The sequence below is a fragment of the Mesocricetus auratus genome, unplaced genomic scaffold, assembly GCF_017639785.1.
Source record: "Mesocricetus auratus isolate SY011 unplaced genomic scaffold, BCM_Maur_2.0 Super-Scaffold_100066, whole genome shotgun sequence".
Lineage (NCBI taxonomy): Eukaryota > Metazoa > Chordata > Mammalia > Rodentia > Cricetidae > Mesocricetus > Mesocricetus auratus.
In genome coordinates, this window is record NW_024429235.1 from 1,126,285 (window position 1) to 1,150,059 (window position 23,775).

Sequence of the window (23,775 nt, forward strand, 5' to 3'; positions counted from 1 at the left end):
CCATTTGCAAAATTAAAAAAATTTGCATCGTATTTATTTGTCTAAATTTTAAATCCTGTAACTATAGAAAATGAGATCATTGGGAAGTATTTCCAATGGACTCTGGACAATAGAATTATGTGAAACCCTGATGTGAGTCTTCACACAAGAAATTTGCATTTCTTTTTATGCCTCTACATTCTTTTATATTCAGGTGAGAATATGTACAATTACTTTTGGATATTATGATAATACAGCTCTTAAATACCACAGATGACCCAGTCAGTGGCATGAAATCAAACACCAAAAACATTATCTGGATCCATTTCTAGGTCACATTCCTTAACAGGCAACCAAATACACAAAAGTCAGTGTTTTGAGGGGACAAATGGGCAAATTAATCTTTAAAATATGTATTGATCATTTCACATCTGTGACAATTATTCTTTTGATCCTATTAGACTAAAACTGAAAGTTAGTGGTAATAAGAGATATCAATATACAAAGAAATCACATATAAGGAGTAAACTACAAAAATTTAGTTAAAACTTGGTTATATGATAGTTAATGTGTCTCAGAATTAATAATAACATGTCCCAATCACATAAATAGTAGAGAAAAATAATTCAAAACAACTGTGTCATTCTTTGTTTCTGAAGTGTTTTGGTTTAGTTTGGTTTTACTTTATATTTGATTAATTTTATATTTCTAATAATAATGTAGTAACATTTCTTCTGCTCATTTCACCTTGTCTAACCCCCTATATAGCTCATTCCACTCTACTTCACATTCATAGATTCTGTGTCCATTCATTGATATATGTATATTTTCATGGATTATTAATCATACAGTTTTAAGGAGACATACAAAGGTCTTAGCAACACAAATCTTTTTAAGTGCTCATGTTTCCAAACTGCAGATATTACGGGGACCTGACTTCATTTTCTCATTGAAAATATAATGGCTGAGCCTCAGAGTTATGGAGGATGCTGACAAAAACATAAATAACTGAAAATACAAAGTAGTCTGAATAGATCTCTAAATCAGGCACTTCAAAGGGTGAGGACAAATATGGATCTAGGAAACTAGAAAAACCTGAGTTGAATTGATGTTTCAATATTTTCAAACTGCTCCAAATGCGCCTTGATTATATAACCCACAATTCACACAGCAGATTCTATACATTCTATACGTAAAAATTTTAGAGAAGGATTATAATTTTGGAATTTGGAAAATTTATTCAGATGAAATAAGAGCCTTAAAATTTAGAGCTCAGATCTTCTACACAGGGAAGACAATAGTCATACACACATCATATCTTTCTCCAAATGTATACTTACTGAATCACCCTTACCAGCATGGCCACAGTACTTTACATTGATTATGTAATAACATAGTTGGACATATTTTCTGCTCCCATTGGTTATAGGGGTATGGGAAAGAGTCACTGGGGATAAGTCCATGAGAACTGTGGACTACCATCACACTAAGAACAGAAAATTCAAGTGCATAGGCTCAAATATTTATTGCAGTTATTATATAATAATGCAACACAAATTACCATAGTTATTATGAAGAAATGATCATTCTTGTAGGCTTGTACTAATTTCCTCAGAACTTACATGAATAAATTGTGGGCCTGTGTGGTCATGATGAAGTGTCGTGGATATGATGAAACTCCCTTGCTTGTTGACTGTGATGACTCAACTTCACTCTTGAATCATGAAATGAATATAATAACAGGAGCTTCCTAATGCAAGAACATTGTAGGACGAGCAAACAGGGTTATACTGTCCTGAATTACAGAGATCAAGCTGATGACCCAGAGGGACCTGCTGACTAATTAAAATTAAGTAACCTTAGAAACTCACTGCACAGAACTGGTGAAGACTCATACTGGTCCCCAATATTGCTGTCTCTAAGGAATTCCTGGGTTAATGGATGAAGCAGAAGAGAAGTTGAATGTTCTCAAGAGGTTAGCTTTGAGGTTATTATAGACATACTAAATTGTTCATTTCCTATTGTATTTCTGTTTGGACTCCCATTAGTAATTCTTTTTATTATTATTAATATGTACAATGCTTTCTTCTATGTCTGCAGAAACCTGTTTCTTATGTTGCAATCCAAAGGCCAAAAATGCACCATGTCTATTTTCAAGATTCATGCCAAAGTGATTGTTGATCTCGGGGTATCCCACCCTTGACGTTGATCTCTGCACCTCAAAATGTCTCTTCCACACTGCTGTGCCAGTGGTTCCTCAACTGGGCCTCATAAGGCCCAAGACCTCCTTGACAATGATTATGCCTGCTACTGGGGAAGGGTGTCTCCTAGATTCTTGAACACATCAATAAGACTATTGGACCTCCTCTGGGCAGAAAGAAACTGAATGTTGTGGTACAAGAGAAGATGGAAAAACAGATCATTCACATGGACAGCACTGACAATAAATCTAAATTTGGTGTAAATGCCCTAATGTAAGTGTCCCTGGCTGTCTAAAAAGCTGGTGTTATGGAAATGGGAGTTTGCCTGTACCCAGGCAGGACTGACTTCTATAACAAACCTTAAGTCATCCCATGGGTCCCACATTTCAATGAGATCAACAGTGGATCTCATGCTGATAATGAGTTGCTAATGCAAGAGTGCATGATCTTGCCTGCAGGGTGTCCTGGTTCTGGGAAGCAGTATTCATTGGAGCAGAGGTTTCCCACAACCTGAGGAGCAGAGTCACATCTCCAATCTTCTTACTTTTTAGCTTACACAATGTCTCACTCTGTTGCCCAGTCCAGCCTTGTTCTCATGATGCCCCTGCTATAGGTGAGCTCTCAACAGAGGACTTGCTAGGTGTTTGTATTTCACTATGTCTTTCAAGTGATTCCAACACATTCTAAATTTGAAAGTCACTTCTCTGGGTTTCTGTTGAAAAAGCTATGACTAACAAGGCTCCAGAATTAATCGTGAACTCATCTTCCTTTCCACAATGTTTTATTCTCTCCATTCCTTTCTTGGCTCAATACTCATGAATCCTCATTAAGTATAGTCATTCTGGAAGCAAAGAAAAGACTGATGCAAAGCTAGTTACTTGGAATTCCCTGTTTAAAATATTTATTTCAATTTACTGTGTGTAGCTTGGTTGACCAGGCTGGTCTCCATCTCACAGAGTTCTGCCTGCCTCTGCCTCCCAAGTGCTGGGATTAAAGGTGTGTGCCACCACTGCCCGGCAAGAGGGGACTTTTAAAAAAGGAAACCAAAAGCACCATAAAAACACAGTTGGGTTTTGGTTATTAAGCAAAAGAGACAAGAAGAAGGGAGAAAGGAAGAGAGAAAGGGAGGGAATAAGAGGAAGATAAATGGAGGGAAGAGAGATGGAGGGATGAAGGGGATGATGGAGAGGGAAAGGTACACAACAAGGCTACACCTCCTAATCCTTACCAAACAGTTTCATTCTTTGCTATTAAGCATACAAAATATAAGCCAATGGGGGGCATTCTCATTCAAACAACCAAATTGGTGACTATATTTCTCCTCTGGCAGTGTGCATTGCATTGTTATGAAAATTAGCAAGTAGGTATGTTCTATTATAGTAAGTGATGTCCTCAGTCACAGGGGATTTCCATCAAATTCTGGGCAGTAACCAAGAGCACTGTCAATGTTAATAGCCTATAATATTTGAGGATTTGTGAACCTTCTCACTCCAAAGGGCTTAACCCATTCCTGGCATCGGATTTATTTTGTTTTTGTTTGTTTGTTTGTTTGCTTGCTTGCTTGTTTGCTTGCTTGCTTTGTCTTGATTTCTATTCATTAAAGTGTCATGAGTAGTAGAGACATTGTTGCCCCATTAAAGACACAATCTATTTAAACATTTTATATGTGATTTGTATGTGTTTTAACAAGCTCTACAGTAGTCAGTTTCCAAGTAACTATTTCAAAATAATTTCAGTGTTAATACTCCTTTCCTCTATTCCCTTGTCCACCCATCCCTGTCTCAACCCCCATTTCCATCCCATTTAAGCCAGTTTCCTTTTTTATATTATTTTTTTATTTCCTAAAGATAGTTCACAGCCACTGTTCCAATATTCAGACCTATCCGTACCCTGACTGCATAAAATCACCTTGTTGATAAGCTCTGAAGACTTGTGATGGTCTCTCATACATAGGCCAGGAAAATGGACAATAAAACACACTGTGGAGAAAAGAAGTGCTAAAACACAAGGATCCAACTCATGTACATAAAAATTTGCCTTATACAAAAGGTACTTTTTTGCTGCTGGAGACAAAGATTATAAAACATCATTAGGGTCTGTATAAAAGAACATGGAACTGTGAAACTTGTAGTCTTTAATGAATATTTTGCTAGTTTTAACAAGCAGTAACTAAGATAATTGACCCAAAGATATTCCCCAGGGAAAAGAAAATCCCGTGATCGATGGGACTTCCACAATCTCCTCCTCTGCACTTAAGGATTCACATCTTGCAAGGCCACTTATCATTAAGACCAGTAAGTAGTAAATAACATATGGTCAACCACTCCAATCTAACTTCAGGATTTTCAGATATCAGACATTCCCCCTCATTTCTTATAGCCAAAATTGAAAATGTTTTATAATGCAACTTTAAATCGGTTGTTTCCTAACATTTTTGGACTCAAAACTCCCTTTATAAGTATACTAATGCTCCCAAGGCTTTATTTACAAAGATACAATTTACTAATACCAAAGAAGAATAAGAACAGGGAAATTTAAAATTCTATTTGAACAATTAAGGAACCCTATATGCAAAATACTTAGCTTAAAAACCAGTTTTTTAAAATGAGGACAGATTTATCTTGCTCAGTTTCAGAAATTTCAGTGCATCATAGCAGATGATGCTAGAGCAGATTGATTTATATCAATGTGGTCAGGAAGGATCTGAGAGCAGCCATCATTGACTGACTTCCTCCAGTAAAGTCCCACGTTGCAAAGTTTTCTTTTTTCTGGTTCTGTGTTTTATTCTTATGTTTTTAAAATTTAAATTAGAAACAAGCTTGTTTTACATGTAAATCCCAGTTCCCTCCCCATCCCCTCCTCACATGACCCCCACTGTCCCCAATCCCATCCTAAGCCTAAAGCTCCCCAGAGAGGGTAAGGCATTCCATGGGCAATTTTAAAGTGTGTCACATCATTTGGAGCAGGGCCTAGGCCCTCCCCCATGTGTCTAGGGAGAGAGAGTATTCCCTCTATGTGGAATGGGCTCTGGAAGTCTATTCATAAGATAGGGATAAATACTGATCCACTACAAGAGTCCCCATAGAATGCCCAGGTGTCCTACCTGAGACCCATGTGCAGGGTGTCTGCATCAGTTGCGTACTGGCTTTCCAGCAAAGAGTCTGGGGTCCATGAGCTTCCCCTTGTTCAGGTCACATATTTCTGTGGGTTTCACCAGCCCATTCTTCACCTTTTTGAACATCACTCCTCCCTCTCTGAAACTGGGTTCCAGAAGTTCAGTTCAGTGTTTAGCATAGGGTATCTGTCTGTCTCTGTTTTCATCAACTACTGGATGTAGACTCTAAGATGGCATATAAGGTAGTCATCAATCCCATTATTGGGGAAGGGTATTTAAGGTAGCCTCTCGACTTTTGCTTAGATTGTTGGTTTTGACATCCTTGTAAATTTCTGGAGATTTCCCTAGCACCAGATCTCTCTATAAACTTATGATTCCCTCTATTATGGTATTGCTTATCTTGCTCTACACTAGTCTTCACCCAACGCAAACTTGCTGCTTCCTTATATCCTCTCCCCTCCTTTTCTACCCTACTCTTTCTGCTAACTCATTCTTCACGCACCCCCATGCTGCCAAATTTCTCAGGAGATCTTGTCCCTTTCCCCTTCTCTGGGGAACCATGTATATGTCTCTTTTTGGGTCCTCCTTGTCTCCTAGCTACTGTGGTGGTATGAATTGTAGACTGAAAATCCTTTGTTCTATGTCTAATATCCATATATCAGTGAGTACATACTATGTTTGTCTTTTGTGACTGGGTTACCAAACTCAGGAAGATTTCTTCTAGTACCATCCATTTGCCTTTGAATTTCAAGATTCCATTGGTTTTTTCCACTGAATAGTACTACATTTTGTAAATGTGCAACATTTTCTCTATCCATTCTTCAGAGGAGGAGTATCTAGTTTGCTTCCATGTTCAGTCTGTTACAAATAATGCTACTATGAACATAGTTAAACAGATGCCTTGTTGTATGAATGTGCATCTTTTGGGTATAGGGTCAAGAGTGAAAGTGCTAGGTCTTGAGGTAGACGGATTCCAATTTTCCTGAGAAGCCACCATATTGATTTCCACAGGTTTGCACTCCCACCAGCAAAGAAGGAGTGTTCCCCTTTCTCCACAGCCTCTCCAACATAGACTGTCATGTGTGTTTTTTATTTTAACCATTCTGAAGGAAGAAAGATGCTATCTCAGAGTTCTTTTGAAAAGAATATCCCTGATGACTAAGCACTTTCTTAAGTGTCTTTTCAGCCTTTTTAGATTTCTCTAATGAGAATTCCCTATTTAGTTTTGTACTCCATTTTTAATCGGATTATTTGGTGTTTTGGTGACTAGCTTTCTTCAGTTCTTTGTATATTTTGGAAATCAACCCTCTGTCACATGTGGGTTGTTGAAGATGTTTTCCCATTATGTGGGCTGCTGTTTTTCTCTTATGGACTGTGTCTTTCACCTTACAGAAGCCTCTCAATTTCAGGGATTCCCATGTATAAATTGTCAAATTCAGTGTCTGGGCTACTGGTGTTATGTTCAGGAAGAGGTTTCCTGTACCAATTCATTTGATGGTACCTCCTAATTTCTCTTCTAAGTGGTTCAGTGTGGCTGGATTTATGTTGAGGTCTTTGATCTACTTGGACTTAAGTTTTGTGCATGGTGATAGATACGGTTCTTTCTGCAGTTTTCTACAGGCCAGCATCCAGTTATGCCAGCACCATTTGTTGAAGATGTTTTATTTTTTCCAATGTATAATTTTAGCTTCTTTGTCAAAAATAGGTGTTCATAGGTATGTGCATTCACATCAGGGTTTTCAATTCAATTCCATTGGACGACCTGTCTTTTTTTTGTGCCAATACCAAGCTGCTTTCAGGACTATAACTCTGTAATAGATGTTGAAGTCAGGGATGGTGATGCCTCCATAAGTTCCTTTACTGTACATGGTTGTTTTGGCTGTTCAGGGTATTTTGTTTTTCCATATAAAGTTACATATAGTTCTTCAAGATCTGTGAAGAATTGTGTTGGGATGTTGATAGGATTTGCAATGAATCTGTAGATTGCTTTTGGTAAGATTGCCATTTCTGCCGGGTGGTGGTGGCGCACGCCTTTAATCCCAGCACCCGGGAGGCAGAGGCAGGCGGATCTCTGTGAGTTCGAGGCCAGGCTGGACCGACAGCCTCCAAAACAATACAGTGAAACCCTGTCTCGTAAAACCAAAAAAAAAAAAAGATTGCCATTTCTACTACATTGATCCTTCCTTTCCAAGACCATGGAAGATCTTTCAATTTTCTGGTATCTTCTTTAATTTCTTTCTATAAAAACTCATGTTATACATGTTGTTCACTTGTTTCATTAGCATTACCCTAGGTATTTTATGTTGTTTCTGGCAATTAGAAAGGGTGATGTTTCTCTGATATCTTTCTCAGTCTATTTATTGTCTATACATAGTAGGGCTACTGATTTTTTTGAGTTAACCTTGTATCCTGCCACATTGCTGAAGGTGTTGAACAGCTGTATGAGTTCTCTGGTAGAGTCTTTTGGGTGACTTATGTAAACTATCATATCATCTTCAAATAGTGAAAGTTTCACTTCGTCCTTTCCAATTTGTATCCTCTTAATCTCCTTTTGTTGTCTTATTGCTCTAGCAAGAACTTCAAGTACAATATTAAAGATGAATGGAGAGAGTGGGCAACCTTGTCTTGTTCCTGATTTTAGAGGAATCATGTTGAGATTCTCTCCATATAGTTTTATGTTGGCTGTTGGTTTGCTGTATCTGTTTTTATTATGTTTATTATATTCCTCATATCCCCGATCTCTCCAAGACCTTTATCATGAAGAGATGTTGGATTTCAGTATCTAGTGAGATGATCATGTGGTTTTTCTTTCTCAGCTCATTTATATGGTGGGTTACATTCATGGATTTTTGGTGTTGAACCATCACTACGTCTCTTGGATGAATGCTACTTGATCATGTTGAATGATTTTTCTGGTGTGTTCATGAATTCCATTTGTCAGTATTTTAATGACTATTTTTGCATCAATGTTCATGAAGGAGATTGGTCTGTAGTTCTCTTTCTTAGTTGTGCCTTGAAACGTCATTAAAAATTTTGGCAATGACTCTGCCACTTCTATGTTGTTTAATATATTTAGGAGAATTGGTATTAGATGATCTTCAAATTTCTGGTAGAATTCTGTACTGAAACCATGTGGCAGTGGGTATTTTTTTTTTGGTTGTGAGACTTTTGATGATTTCTTCTGTTTCCACGGGCGACATAGGTCTACTCAAATTACTTATCTGCTCTTGATTTAGTTTTGGTAAGTGATATCTGTCCAGAAAATTCTCCATTTCACTTAGATTTTCCAATTTCATGGAGTACAGGTTTTCAAAGTATGACCTGATGATTCTCTGGATTTTCTGTGTCTAATGTTTTGTCACCTATTTCATCTCTGATTTTGTTAATTTGCATGTTCACTCTCTACCTTTTGGTAAGTTTGCATAAAGATTTGTCTATGTTGATAATTTTCTCAAAGAATCAAGTCTTCATTACATTGATTGTTGTATTGTTTTCCTAGTGTCTACTAAATTGTTATCAACCCTCAATTTGATTATTTCCTGGCACCTAATCCTCCAGGGTGAGATTAATTCTTTCTGTTCTAGAGAATTAAGCTGTGCTGTTAATTCTCTAGTGTGGCTCTTCTCCAGTTTCTTTGTGTGGTCACTTAGTGCTATGAACTTTCCTCTTATCACTGCTTCCAGGGTCCCATAAGTTTGATTATGCTGTGTCTTCATTCTCATTGAATTCTAGGAAGTCTTTAATTTCATTCTTTATTTCTTCCTTGACCCAGGAATGTTGTAATTGTGCATTGTTCAATTTCCATGAGTTTGTAGGGTTCATTCAATTTGTGTTGCTGAATATTAACTTTAAAGTATGATGGTCAGATAAGATACAGGGGGTTCTTCCCCTTTTTTGTATATATTTTGGTTTGCTATATTGCTGAGTATACTTTCGATTTTAGAGAAGACTCCATGTGGCACTGAGAAGAAGGTATATTCTTTTGTGTATGGATGTTCTATAGGTGACTGTTAAAAACAATTGAGTCTAACTTCTATTATTTCCTTTGTTTCTTTATTAAGCTTCTGTCTAGTGGTAGGAATGGGGTGTTGATGTCTCCTACTATAAGTATCTGGGGTTTTGTGTGTGATTTGAGTTTTACTAATGTTTCTTTTCCAAATGTGAATGTCTTTGTATTTAGGGCATAGATGCTCAGAATTGAGACATCATCTTAATGGATTTCCCCTGTGATGACTATGAAATGACCTCCTTCAGCTCTTTTGATTGATTTTAATTTAAAGTCTAATTTAAATGGCTACAGGCATTTCTGTCTTATGCCTATTCGGTTGGAAAAGCTTTTCCCAACTTTTAACTCCGAGGTATCATCTATCTTTGAAATTGAGGTGTGTTTCTTGTATGCAGCAGAAGATACTGTATTCATATCCTGTGAATTTTTATAGGCAAGTCAAAACCATTAATACTTAGGAATATTAATGACCATGATTGTTCATTCTTTTTTTGGATTTGTTGTTTGTGGTGGTGGTATTATGTGGGGATTTCCTCCTCCTTTTCTTTTGGCTGCTGGTAAAGTGGGATTATCTATTGTCTGTGTTATTGTGGGTGTAGTTAACTTCCTTGGGTTGGAGCTTTCCTTCCAGAACTTCCTGCAGGACTAGATTAGTGGATATGTATTGTGTACATCTGGTTTTGTAATGGAATGTCTTGTTTTCTCCATCTATAGTGATTGAAAACTTTGCTGGTTATAGTAGTCTGGGCTGGCATCTCTGGTCTCTTTGAGTTGGTAGAATATCTATCCATGACTTTCTGGCTCTCACATTACCATGGAGAAGTCATGTGTAATTCTGATAGGTTTGCCTTTAGATGTTACTTGGCACTTTCCTTGCTACTCTCAATATCCTTTCTTTATTCTGTATGTTTGGGTTTTCGATTATTATGTGGCAAGGGGACTCCACTTTCTTGTACTTTCATTGACATTCCTTACTTTAGGTTGTGTTCTTCTATGAGTTTGTTGAATATGTTTTATGCCCAGTAACAATTTCATGCTTGTATCCAATGCAATGTTTATTCACCCCTAAGGATTTTCTCTTTTTTCCCTTCAGCTCCTGCTAATTTATTGCAATTATTTCCTCTCTTGTGCATTCCTATTCATACAGTGTTTGAAGTCTTAGCTATAGCTGGATAAAATGAATAAAAGAGGAAAGAAAAAAGTTAAGGCCTCCTTCTTTTCAGATAACATTTTTCGGTATATAATAGAGAGCAAACATCTCATCAGAAAATTTCCAGAACATCAAATAATGTTATCACAATGAAAGATCATAAAATTTACAAACAAAAAAATTAAGAGTAAGTAAGTAAGATCATAAAATTAACAAACAAAAATCAGTAGTTAGAAAGAAAGTGTGGTTTAAAAAATGTGGAGAAAAATATCATTCAAACTAGGCACAAAAAATTAAAATCTTATAATGAACATTAAAACACTGAAGATAGAAATTTAGACAATAGTAGATAGAAAGGACCCTATGCTCATAAACTAAAAAAGATATATATGAAAATGGCCATCCTGACAAAGCAGTCATCTGTGTTAGAATAAAGAGAGTATGTCTATTTTTCATTTTGTTTTTAGTTCCAGTTTTTTAAGACTGAGAATGATCATCAATATGTGTACGTAAGAAGGGGGAAGGATGTGGAAAGAGTTGGTGGATGAAAAGAAAATGATAGATAGGTATAAATGAATACAATACAGAGAGATAAACAGACAGACACACAGACATATAGAGGATATGAAGTTTCCAAAGAATAAACAAAATTCAAGAATTAAATTAGAGATCTAGGTTTCTGCAGGACCCACATCATATGCCCTGGCTTGAACTGACCACCACCTCACCATCACCATCACCACCATATCCACCATCACCAAACCCAAAAAAGCCACAGCCACTTTCTTGGATTCTGCCAGGACCAGCCCTATAGGCATACCTCAAATTATAAAAATTATCATGAAACCCATAGCCAACATCATCCTAAATGGTAAAGAGCTTGAATCCCACTGAAGTATGGAATGAAACAGGGATGTTCACTATCCCCAATCTTTTTCATCATAGTGGTGAATATACTAATTAAATGAAGCAATAAGGCAAGAGAATGAAATGAACGTGATACAAATTGTGAAAAGAAAAATTCAAATTATCCTTTTTTATAGATTACATTATACTATATATGACCCAGTCAGTATTCTGTTGCTGAGAAGCTTATAAAAGAAAACATTCAATTAGGGGATTGTTTATATTTTCAGAGGTTTAGTCTATAATCATCATGGTGGGGAACATGGTGACACTCATGGATCTGGAAAAGAAGGTGAGAGCTAAATCCTGACCTGCAAGTCAAGAGAGACACTGGGCTTGGGATGGGTATTAGAAACTTCAAAGCCAGTGTCACATTTCTTCCAACAGGACCACACATCCTTTTCTTTCTTCTTTTTTATTAATCTACATTTTACAACCCAATCCCAGTTTCCCTCCCTCCTCTACTCCTATCCATACCTGATCCTCAGAGAAAGTAAAGTGTTCCCTAGGAAGTCAACTAACTATGTCCCATAATCAAATTGAGGTAGGACCAAGGCACATCACCACCCCCACACTCCTGGGTCTAAGCTGAGCAAAGTATTTCTTCATGTAGAATCAGCTCACATCCTAATCCTTCTAATATTTTCAAATAGAGCCAATCCCACTCAACACTACCAATTCAAATATAAGAGCCTATCCCATTCTTATTCAAACAGCCACTCTTTATATTAGACATACCAAAAACTCTACCAGAAAATTTCTAGAAATGAGAAATAAATTCAGCAATACTGCAGTATATAGAAAATCACACAAGTCATAGCTTTTCTACATACTAACAACAAACATGCAGAGAAGGAGATCATGGGCATACTTTCATTCACAATAGCCTCAAAGAAAATAAAGTCTCCAGGAATATACCTAACCAAGGAAGTGAAGGACCTCTGCAGTAAAAATTTTAATCCTCTCAAGAAAAAGAGAGAAAAACAATAGAAACTGAAAAAGACATCCATGAACATGCATTTGTAGAATTAACATTGTGAAAATGACCATTATACCAGAAGCTATTCACAAAGTCAATAAAATTCAATAAAATATCCCCACTTCATTCTTCATATAAACAGAATAAAACTGCCCTAAAAATTCATAGGGAACCACAAAACAATCCTAAGCAAAAAAGACAATGCTAAATAATTATCATCCGAATACAAATAGGCTCTAGAGAAAGTTATTCCTTTTCACTGGGCATCAATGATAAGAGCTGTAGCCTCCAAATCTCACATTACCTAGCCTTAGTTATTCTCTTTGGTATAATGCTAGAAGTCGCTTTTAATCAGTTAACCACACGTGTTACAAGTCATGTCCCCCCCCAAGACTTAAGTTTGCCAGGATGTTTTGAAAGTCACCTCCAGGGAGGAGATGTGAAGCATAGCTTTTCTCAAGGTTCTATCAGCCTTCCTTGCTCTCAGAGATATTCACACCCTATTTTCAGAGAGTTGTTAAATGTGCCTGTGGATATACAAACTAGAAGACATGTGACATTAAAAGGAATTTTTTGAGACTTTTAAGAGGGCCTTTGAGATAACTTCTTTTTTTGAGATAACTTTTAAAAGGAACTTACAGAGAATATTAAAGTCACTATAAAGATTCAGGCATTATACAGGCCGGCTTCTGCCACCTGGCAGATGGCACTCAGGCAGTACCCTGGTCAGCACAGGGTTCCAGGACTACCTAGTTTACATTTGCAGATGCAAAAGGCCCCTTTAATAGAAAGATCCCTACCCACTTAAACTCTCTTTCCCACTGTAAACCCTGGAACAGATGGGATATTTCTTGTCTCCCTCTTCTTTCTATCCTCTGTCTCTATGTCTCTTTACCTTATTTTATGATTCCCTCAATAAAACCGTCATTATGAGTGTCTGCTTACACATCAGCCCACAGACCATCTCCTACTCCAGGACCACAATCCTCAAGGTCCTAATATGGGTTTGTACACCTGCCACCTTCAGACCCAACCCATTATTCTTTATTCCTAACAGATACTTTTAAAGAACTTTTAGAAGGAAATTTTACATACTTTTAAAAAGGAACTGTTGGAGAATTTTATGAGGAATTTTTAAATCTAAAGAGAACTTTAAAGAAACTGTTATGGAACAAGAGAAAATTGGGAAGTGGTCTCCTCGGTTGTTAAGCATATCAACAAGACTATTGCACCTGCTTTTGGTAGGAAAATACTGAATGTTGTGGAACAAAAGAAGATGGATAAACTGAACAATGAGATGGACAACACTGAAAATAAATCTAAATTTGGTGCAAATGCCATACTGGAAATGTCCCTGGCTGTTTCAAAAACTGCTGCTGTAGCAAAGGGGGTTTCCCTGTACCCTCACATCACTGACTTGGTTGGCAATCCTGAAGCCATGTCATGGGTCCCACATTTCAATGTGATCAGCAGTGGTCCTCAAGCTGGCCATGTAAGAGTTCATGATGCTTCTTGCAAGAAGTCCAGTTTTAGGCAAGCCAGGCCCATTGGAGCAGAGGTTTGCCATAACCTGAAGAACAAAACCACATCTCCAAACATCTACTTACATTTTACTTGAAACAATGTCTCACTTTGTTGCAAAGTCCAGCCTTGTTCTCATGAGCCCCTTGCCTTAGGTGATCTCTCAATAGAAGACTTGCTAGATTATTTGTTTTGTTAAGTCCTTCAAGTGATTCCAATGTATTTGAAAGTTTGAATGAAACTGATCTGGAGTTCTATTAAAAAAATCTCTGACTAACGAGGCTCCAGCAAGAATTAGAAAGATAGAGATACATAAACAGAAATAGAGAGAGGCAAAGGAGAGAGAAATAGAGACAGAGAGAGAGAGAGAGAGAGAGAGAGAGAGAGAGAGAGAGAGAGAGAGAGAGAGAGAGAGAATTACAAGTCCTGGGTAGGTAATCAGGAAAACTAAGAAGAGAGAATTTTTTAATGCCCAAATCAAAATTCATTAGAATTCTTTCATGGCCTTAAATGAGTATCCATCCATGGCATGCACCCACATTAGACCTAAGAATATGAACATAGGACACTTTCAGGCACTTTGACAGCTGGGGAAATAGCTAGCATCCAACAGTGAGGTTCCTCCAAAATTACTTCTAAAAAGAACAGAGGGAAGAAATTTAACTATTATTTTATTTTTAACTTAAAACAAGAGGCCCTGTCTCTCTGGGATACTATTAGGCACTTCAGTGCTGAATTGATACAAGGTCATTTTATCTTAGATCTGGAAAATCATTAATGAGAAATAATTGTTTAAATGGCAAATTGCAGAGTTAACCTAAGGACTGGGGAGTGAGATTGCATGAAATGTTAAATTAATATTCCAAACATGTTCATCTTTGATTATACTTTCAATGTGGGTGTTTAAAACTTTGCAGATTTCCAAAATTAATTATTTTCAGTAGCTGTTGTTGCTGGTTATTGTTGTTCATGTTGCTGCTGTGCTGTGGCACAAAGTGAGGCATGAATATCCATGTAGAACATGACCGAAGTTTTAAAAGGGGATTCTGAAAACAAATAAAAGAAACAACACAGCTTCTTGGTAGCAGAAGAGAGGAAAAGAAAAAGCAATATTTGCAAGAAACAATTCAAATAGTGCAAGGGTTGAAAGATGAAATACAGACAATAAAAAAGTCTGAAGGAATGCTAGGAATAGAAAACATGGGCAAAAGTCAGGTACTACAGATACAAGCATAAGCAACAGAATACAAGAGATGGAAGATTTAAAATTAAAATAATAAAAAATCTAAAAAAGAAAGGATAAGGAAAAAATAAAGAAAAAACCCATCAGAATGAAGTCTCAATTCTGAACATCTATACCCCAATTACAAGGGCGCCCATGTTCGCAGAGGACACATTACTAAAACACAAATCACACATAAGAGCTCACACAGTTATAGTGGGAGACTTCAACACCCCACTCTCACCACTAGACAGAACGACCAGACAGGACCCAAAGAAGAAAGAAAGGAACTAACAGAAGTTATGACCCAATTGGGTTTAACAGACATCTATAGAACATTCCACACAAACACAAGAGAATATGCCTTCTTCTCAGGGCCACATGGAACCTTCTCTGAAATCGACAACATACTTGGCAACAGAGCAAACCTCAACAGGTACAAAAAATGGAATAACCCTCTGTAACTTATCAGACCACCATGGTTTAAAATTAGAGTTTAACAACAACACAAATTGTAGAAATCCTACAAACTCATGGAAATGGAACAACACTCGATTGCTGTATTCTTAGGTCAAGGAAGAAATAAAGAAATTAAAAACATTCTAAAATTCAATGAAAATGAATACACAATATACCCATAATTATGGGACACTTTGAAAGCAGTACTAAGAGGAAAGTACATAGCACTAAGTGCACATATGAAAAGAACTGGAGAATAGTCACACTAGAGAATTAACAGCACAAATGAAAGCTCTAGAACAAAAAGAAGCAAACTCACCTAGGAGGACTAGACACCAGGAAATAGTCAAATTGAGGGCTGAAATCAATAAAGTCAAAACAAAGAAAAGGAAGAAGTCAAACTTGCACTATTTGCAGATGATATGGTAGTTTAAATAAGTGACTTGAAAAACTCTACAAAGTAACTCTTACAGCTGATAAACACTTTCAGCAAAGTTTCAGGATACAAGGTTAACTAAAAAAATCAGTATCCCTATTGTATATAGATGATACATGTGCTGAGAAATAAATCAGAGAAACATAACACTTTACCATAGCCCCAAACAACATAAAATATTTGGGGATAATGTTCACCAAATAAGTGAAAGACCTGTACAGCAAGAACTTTGAGTCTTTAAAGAAATAAATTAAAGAATATACCAGAGAATGGAAAGATTTCCCATTTTCTTAGATTGGTAGGATTAACAGTAAAAATAGCAATCTTGCCAAAAGGAATCTACAGATTCAACACAATCCCCATCAATATACCAGCAAAATTTTTCACAGACATTGAAATAACAATACTTATATGGAGAAACAAAAGTCACAGAATAGGCAAAACAACCCTGTTCAATAAAGCAACTTTCAGAGGCATCACCATCCCTCACTTCAAACTCTATTATAGAGCTATAGTTCTAAAAACATCGTGGTATTGGAACAAAAATAGACAGGTAGACCAATGTAATCGGATTAAAAACCCTTATATGAACCCACACACTTACAAAGACTTGATTTTTGACAAAGAAGCTGAAATTATACATGGGAAAAAGAAAGCATTTTCAGCAAATGGTGCTGGCATACCTGGATGCTGGCATGTAGAAGAATGCGGATAGATCCATGTCTAGCACCATGCACAAAACTTAATAGAGATCTGCCTGCCTCTGCCTCCCAAGTGCTGGGATTAAAGTGGTGCACCACAACAAGCTGCCTCCAGTTTATATATTTGAAAATGCTTTGACTTCAAAATTTAAGTCTAAGGACAGGTTACCTTTGTTTTCTCAGAAAAAGAAAAGCTGTGAATTCCTTCCACACTAATATATTTTGATGAAGCAAGACCACCTAAAGCAGTGGCCCATGTAATCGAAGATTAAAACAGCAGGGACAATGCATTCTTGCAGACTATTACAGCCAGGATTTGGCCAGGTTTGTGCGTTTTCTCAGGATCCCCATTGATTTGGCAGTGGCCCCAAAGAGCAGGATGCAGTTTGGAGAGAATGACCCAAATTCCTAAACACTGTTTATCAAAGTTTTTTCATTTAAATGGGGTCGATTATGAATGGTTAATGATAACAATCAATCTCCTTCTAAAGAAATAATGTGGCATTTTCCAGCCCACCTTCTCAAACCCTGTTCAGAGACGCCTGAGGTCTGATGTTCTCAGGGTAGGGAGAGGAGGGGGAGAAGGGGAACCCATCCCAGCAGACCAGCCCATCCAGAATCTGACAGTCTATAAGAGATTTTTTCCTTCTTCCACTGGAGATAGGAGCAGAGAGACTCTTTGTGGGTTAATTTCTCATGTTTCCATGCAAATTTTATTATTGGCATTCAATATTACAGTATTTGAAAAAATCATATTGTATGAAAGTCCAGGATCATTATGAAGTACATTCTTTCTTAAATAAAAACTCTTTCTAGTTAAAGAAAAGAAGAAAGCATTTAAGTTTACCCCAACATAACAGAGATCATAATATAGTTTACCTCTGTTTAGAATAACTAAAGCCCCATAAGATATCCAGGGGGAGTATTGTCTAGATGCCAAATTGAAATTAATAGTTCATGATGACAAAGTGACTGTGTTTCTTTTTCCCAAGGAGTTTTCCTGCTATATGAAAGTCATGCTTTTTGAAAGTGCCATGTTTGCTTTTTTAACCAATAATACCTTAAATTTTGCATATGTTATTAAAGTTTCCTTGTAGTATACATCATACAATTTGTAGTAGATACAGAAAATGTGCTTTAAAGTAAAATATTTATTAAAATTTACATAATGAATGGAGCCACTAAACATAATTGTGTCATTATTAAATGATGTAATATGGAAAAACATAAAATGTTGGAATATTAATCGAATTTGTAAAGTTTATTTTTTTGTTAACAACATGATCAATCCCCCCTCATATAAGCCACATTGAATCAAACTTATATTCCTCTACATTTCTTCTACATTGTACAATGACATATTGCTGTGGCTTCATGGATGTTATGAAGGGGCAAGTGCATTGTGAACTCCAGCCATCTCATGCTTCAGTAGTGGATTTTAATTCATGTCAATATATGCCCATGAATTTTAATTCTCTCACTTGCAATAACAGGATCACTATATTGACAGTTCATGTTGAGAATTAAATTTAAAAAATGATCAAGTAACACACATAATATTTTTCCTAAGTAAACCCAGTAGCAGGTACTACGCATATTATCCGGGATGACAAGTGTCGCTCTTGTTACAGTTTCAATTAATTTTGCTTAAATATTTTAAAATTTAGATTATAATTTAAATCAAACAGTTACTACCTCCTTCCCTCCTTACTTCACATGTACGCACCATGCATATATATCACATCTGTTGCCTTTCTATCTAATTGTAGATATGTCTCCTGCTCTCATAGTCTCTACTTTCTCTAAAGATGAGGTCACTGTGCTTTTCCCTTCCAGATTAGCATGTCATGTTGTCTTCCTTGTTCAATTTATGTTCAGGCGTCTGATTGTTAAGTGTGGTTCTCTGTCATTTCTAAAACAAAATTTCAACAGAATGACCCCTTTCAGTTGAGTCCTGTGCATAACTTTTAGGTGTTGATTGCACTCATATTGTAAAATGTTGCTTGACAATCATCCCTATAAAAGTTTAATCTCTCCCACTTCAAAGTTTTGTGCACTTTTACATCTACATCATATGTGCAATCCCAGTGACCATCACTATGTCATGCTATACTGTGAAGTATCAGAAATAAGGTGAGATACTAGCATTTACATATACAGTTAATATATACATATACAAATGTAAATATATAAATTATATCACTGATTATAATACTATGTTAAGAATGTTCCTTATGGCAATTTTAAGGTCCTTGTTCCTCAGGCTGTAGATGAAGGGGTTCAACATAGGTGGGACAAGAATGTACATCACTGAAGCCACTGCATTATTTCTTGGAGATTGTGACAAAGGGGAGCTGCAGTACACTGCTAGTCCTGTTCCATAAGACAGGTAAACAATAGACAAATGAGACCCACAGGCGGAGAAGGCTTTGTGCTTCCCACTTGATGATGATAATCACATGATGGAGGAAACTATTTTAAAGTAAGAGGAAAGGATTCTGGAAATAGGAAGTTACCCAAAGAGAGCACCTACACAGTATCTGACTATGTTATTAGTGACAGTATCAAAGCAGGCAAGTTTAGGTAGTTCAGAAGGGTCACAAAAGAAATTTGAAATTTCAAAAATATCCTCAGAGATGGAAAAATCTAATACTGCCACATAGTGCAAAAATAATTCCAGAAGACAAAGGAGAAAAGATCCTAGAAGGAAGACAACGAAACGACTGGGATTCATAATGACCTGATAATACAGGGGGTGGCAGATGGCCAAAAACCTGTCATATGGCATCACAGCCAGAAGCATGTTATCCATACCCTTGAAAATTACAAACAATGATATCTGTGTCAGGCAGCCTACATAAGAGATGACTGGGCAGTGAGTTTGAATGTCCATGACCACCATTGCAATAGTGGTGGAGATGAAACCAATATCGACCATGGACAGGTCAGAGAGGAAGAAGTACATGGGTGTGTGGAGATGGGAGTCAGAACGTACTGTCAGGATGATGAGCAAGTTTCCAAACATGGACAAGAATAGGCCAAAGAGAACAGGCTGTAAGAATCAATAGTTGAATGAATTGGAATTCTGGTGCAGATGTTTCATTTCCCATGTTTTTATTTCTTGAACATCTTTTCGAAGAAAACAAAAATGTTAACCATTGTACCAGGCTGTAAACCTCCTGTACAATTTGAGTCATTTAAGTACAAATATTGATATTTTCTCAAGCTTATTGACATGAATAATAACTACAGCTGTGGCAAATGCCATATGCAAAATAGTGTTTTTTTTAGCTCATGTATTAACTCTTATGGGAGCCATATTGAATTCACTAATCTAGATGATGTGAAGCCAGAATTACTGTAAAAAAGCTAGCCTATATTCACAGTAAAATGAAGCACACAGCTGTTAGACAAAATGGATATTTTATAGAAGCCTCACTTTGGGAAAACTGTTACACAAATAAAATGAAAATTTGAAGCACTTAAACAAAGGTCTTTGTATCACAATAACGTAGAACAAATTTATTTCTCTCTTTAAATAACAATTTGTAATTCCTACACAGAAATATGTTTTCAGGTTCCACTGTCTTCTATAGGTTTCTTTTGTTTTCTTTGACTTAAAAAGTTGTCCTCCATTTTTTGTGTTTGGGTTTAAGGAAGTCTTTGCTAAAAACTTACTTAGATTTTTGAAACCAATTAATATATGTAGTCTTTTTTTTGAAAGTCTATTTCTAAGGTTTTAAACATATGTAAATTAAATCTATATGATCACAAAACATTTCTGCCCACAATTGCTGAAGTGTCCAGTGATGTGAAAAACATGCAATATCATTAAACACACTTGAAATTTTATGTTGCAAAGTTAACTTGGAGAGATCATCACCAAATAATATCAGTGAAACACATGGTATAAAAGCATGTTTTTTTCTGTGTCTATGCAATGCCATTGATTTTCTGAAGTACAGTCCAGATTGACCCAGAGCCCTACCTTCATCCCCACCTCCTCAGACAGCTGGGCCTACATCATACATGTCCATGTTCTTACTTCAGCTACAGAAGAAATTTCGGGCTCACTATTAGATCAGAACACACTGAATTTCTCAACATGTAAAAGGTTTAAGATACAGAAAATATTAGCAATGCAAAAACGTGGGCAATACTCTAATGGATCCTAATACCCCTTTTCTGATTTACACTATAAATTATTGGAATTATGATACTAACCACACATAAATACTATCCAATGTTCATGATGATTTTCCCATGAAAGACATCCTCCTAATATGTGCCATCAAAAATAGTTAAATTCACCTAACATAATGTACTATGGGAAGAACTCACAAGTTGTATATATTTCTATTTATCTCAAATAATGAAGACAGTGGCTGTGGTTGGGAATCAATGAATTTAGAGAACATTTATGAATTTTTCCATAGCCATATGAACTAATGGCTCATATGAACCAATAAAAAAACGTATCTCCGTTACCAAAATGATAGGATTTGCATTGTATTTATTTCTCCAAATTAAAAATCCTACGAATATAGAAAATATGAACTTATTATGGAGCATTTCCAAAGAGAACTGAACCATACACTTATATGAAACTCTTAAGTGGGTTTTCACACAAAAAAAGATTGACTTTCCATTTCTTTTTATGCCTGTACCTTCTATTATCTTTAGGTGAGAATGCATAAAGCAATTTTTGTTAACCCAATAGTTCTGTTATTTAATATTATTAGATGATCCAAAAAGTACATAACACTGAATTAAACAACACAATATTGAGCTTGCATCAATTTCTAGAACACATTCCAGAACAGAATAAAATGTAAAAAAAAATATGTGGAAGTCAGTGTTTTCAGAGAAGTCTACTTAATCTTTTAAAAATATATTGTTCATTTCATGTCTGTGGCAATGACTTTTTAGGTTCTTTGAAATTAAAAAAGAAAGGTAGAGGCAATAACATATCAGTATGCAAAATATACTTCAATAAGTAGGAACATTGATAGCAAAGTATGTACAAAAATTTGGTCATATGATAGGTGAGGTGTCTTAGAATTACTAATAAAGTATCCTAATTTACATAAACAAATACCAGAGACAAAATAATTAAAAGAAATGTGTCATTCTTGTATTCTGGAATGTTTTGTCTTGGTTTCCTTTTGCTTTTTATGTGGGTAATTTTGAATTTGAAATTATAATATAGTAAAAATTCTTCCTTCAAATTCACCTCCTCAAACTCCCTATATAATTCTAATTCACCCCACTCTACTTCTCATTCATAGCTTCTATGTCAATTCATATTTCATGTGCATATATATATTTTCATGGATTACTATTCATATAGTTTTAAGAAGATATCCAGAGGCCTTAACAGCATGTAACTTTTTAAGTTCTCATGTTTTCAGACTGGAGATGACATAGGGACCTCCTCTCATTTTCTCATTAAAAACTTAGGAGCTGAGCCTGAAATGATGGAAGATGCTGTCAGCATCAAAAATTTCCAGTAAAATCGAATACAGAATGAGTAGATATGTAAATCAAGCACATCAGATGCTGTAGCCAAATGAGAGCAGGTTCACTGAACTCCTTCAGGGAACTTTTAAAGACTGTGTCTCAAGGTACAAAGAAGATAATATGAACCAAGGAAACTAGCAAAGCTTCAGGTGAATTATTCTTTCAATGTTCTCAGCCTGTTCCAAATACAATTCGGATATACTACCTGCAATTCACACACCAAAAGAAACATTTTAAAAAAGGATTTAGAAACCAGGAAGGAAAAAAGACATACTGAACAGATAATTTTGGGTTTTGATAAGGAAAATAATTCATACAATACTTCAATCCTTAATACCTGTCTTTGATGTCATGGACATTGTTCAAGGATGGCCCACTGCTTGCCCCTCCCATGCCTCAGCTTCCTTAGAAATTATAAGCCACACCTGATTACTAGGAGCCCTTCTGGAAACTCCAGTTTTTTAATCATGTGATTTGTTCAAATCATTGTTTCTGTCACCTCACATTCCAGCTAGTGTTTAGAGCCTTCACAACTCCAGTGAAATCTCTAGAGGGACCTCAGATGAGAAGCCAACATCAGTAGTTCCACATGCAAAATAAAAGCCTCTGTGACCCCAAATAAATCAATGTATTAATGGATAAATTTTGCTTTAATACCTTGAATTTTTCATCATTTTATTCTACTGTTTTTGTTTCAACAAACTTCATTTTATTTTCGGGGGAGTTATTTTATTTTTATTAATTTTATTTAAATTAAAAACAATCATATGTTACATGCCAATCCCAATTCTCTCTCTTTTCCATTCTCTAATGCCCCCTCCAATAACCTCTCATCACAGCACTTTCAACTCCCAAGGGAGGGTGAGGCATCCCATGGGGGAATCAGCAATGCCTGTCACATCATTTTTAGCAGGGCCTGGGCCCTCCCCTAGTATCTAGGCTGAGAGAGAATCCCTCCATAGGGAAAAGGCTCCCAAAGCCTGTGCACTAGGTATAAATACTGGTTCCACTGCCAGAAGTCCCATGAACTGCCCTGGCCTCCCAGTTGACACCCATGTTTAGGGGGCCTGATTGAGTCCTATGCTGTTTCCCTAACTGTCAGTCTTTGGTCCATGAGTTCCCACTTATTCAGGTCAGCTGTTTCTGTGGCTTTCCCCAGAATGATCTTGACCTGTTTGCTGATTACTCCTCCCTATCTACAACTGGATTCCAGGAGTTGGACTCAGTGTTTAGCTGAGGATATCTTGTTCTGCTTCCATCAGCTACTGGGTGAAGGCTCTAGGAAGACATTTAAGGTAGCCATCAATCTCATTATAGGGGAAGGGCATTTAAGGTACATTCTCAAATATTCCTTAGATTTTTAGATGGAGTCAATCTTGTGGGTCCCTGTAAAATTCCCTAGTGCCAGATTTCTCTTTAAACCTATAATGGCTCCCTCTATTAGGGTATGTCACAGAGTTTGTTTTTCATACCGTTTTCATTCATATCCCCCAAAATACTTGAACATATTCATAATAGCTATCTTTGAAGTTTTTGTATTGTGCTTCAGCTATATTGTATTTCTCAAGGCCTCCAGAAAG

General features: G+C 36.4%; 1 pseudogene; it reads left to right on the forward strand.

The window, feature by feature from the left end:
* Positions 1-2,122: 2,122 nt before the first annotated feature.
* Positions 2,123-23,775, forward strand: part of LOC121136343 — an 83,795-nt pseudogene continuing 62,142 nt past the window's right edge.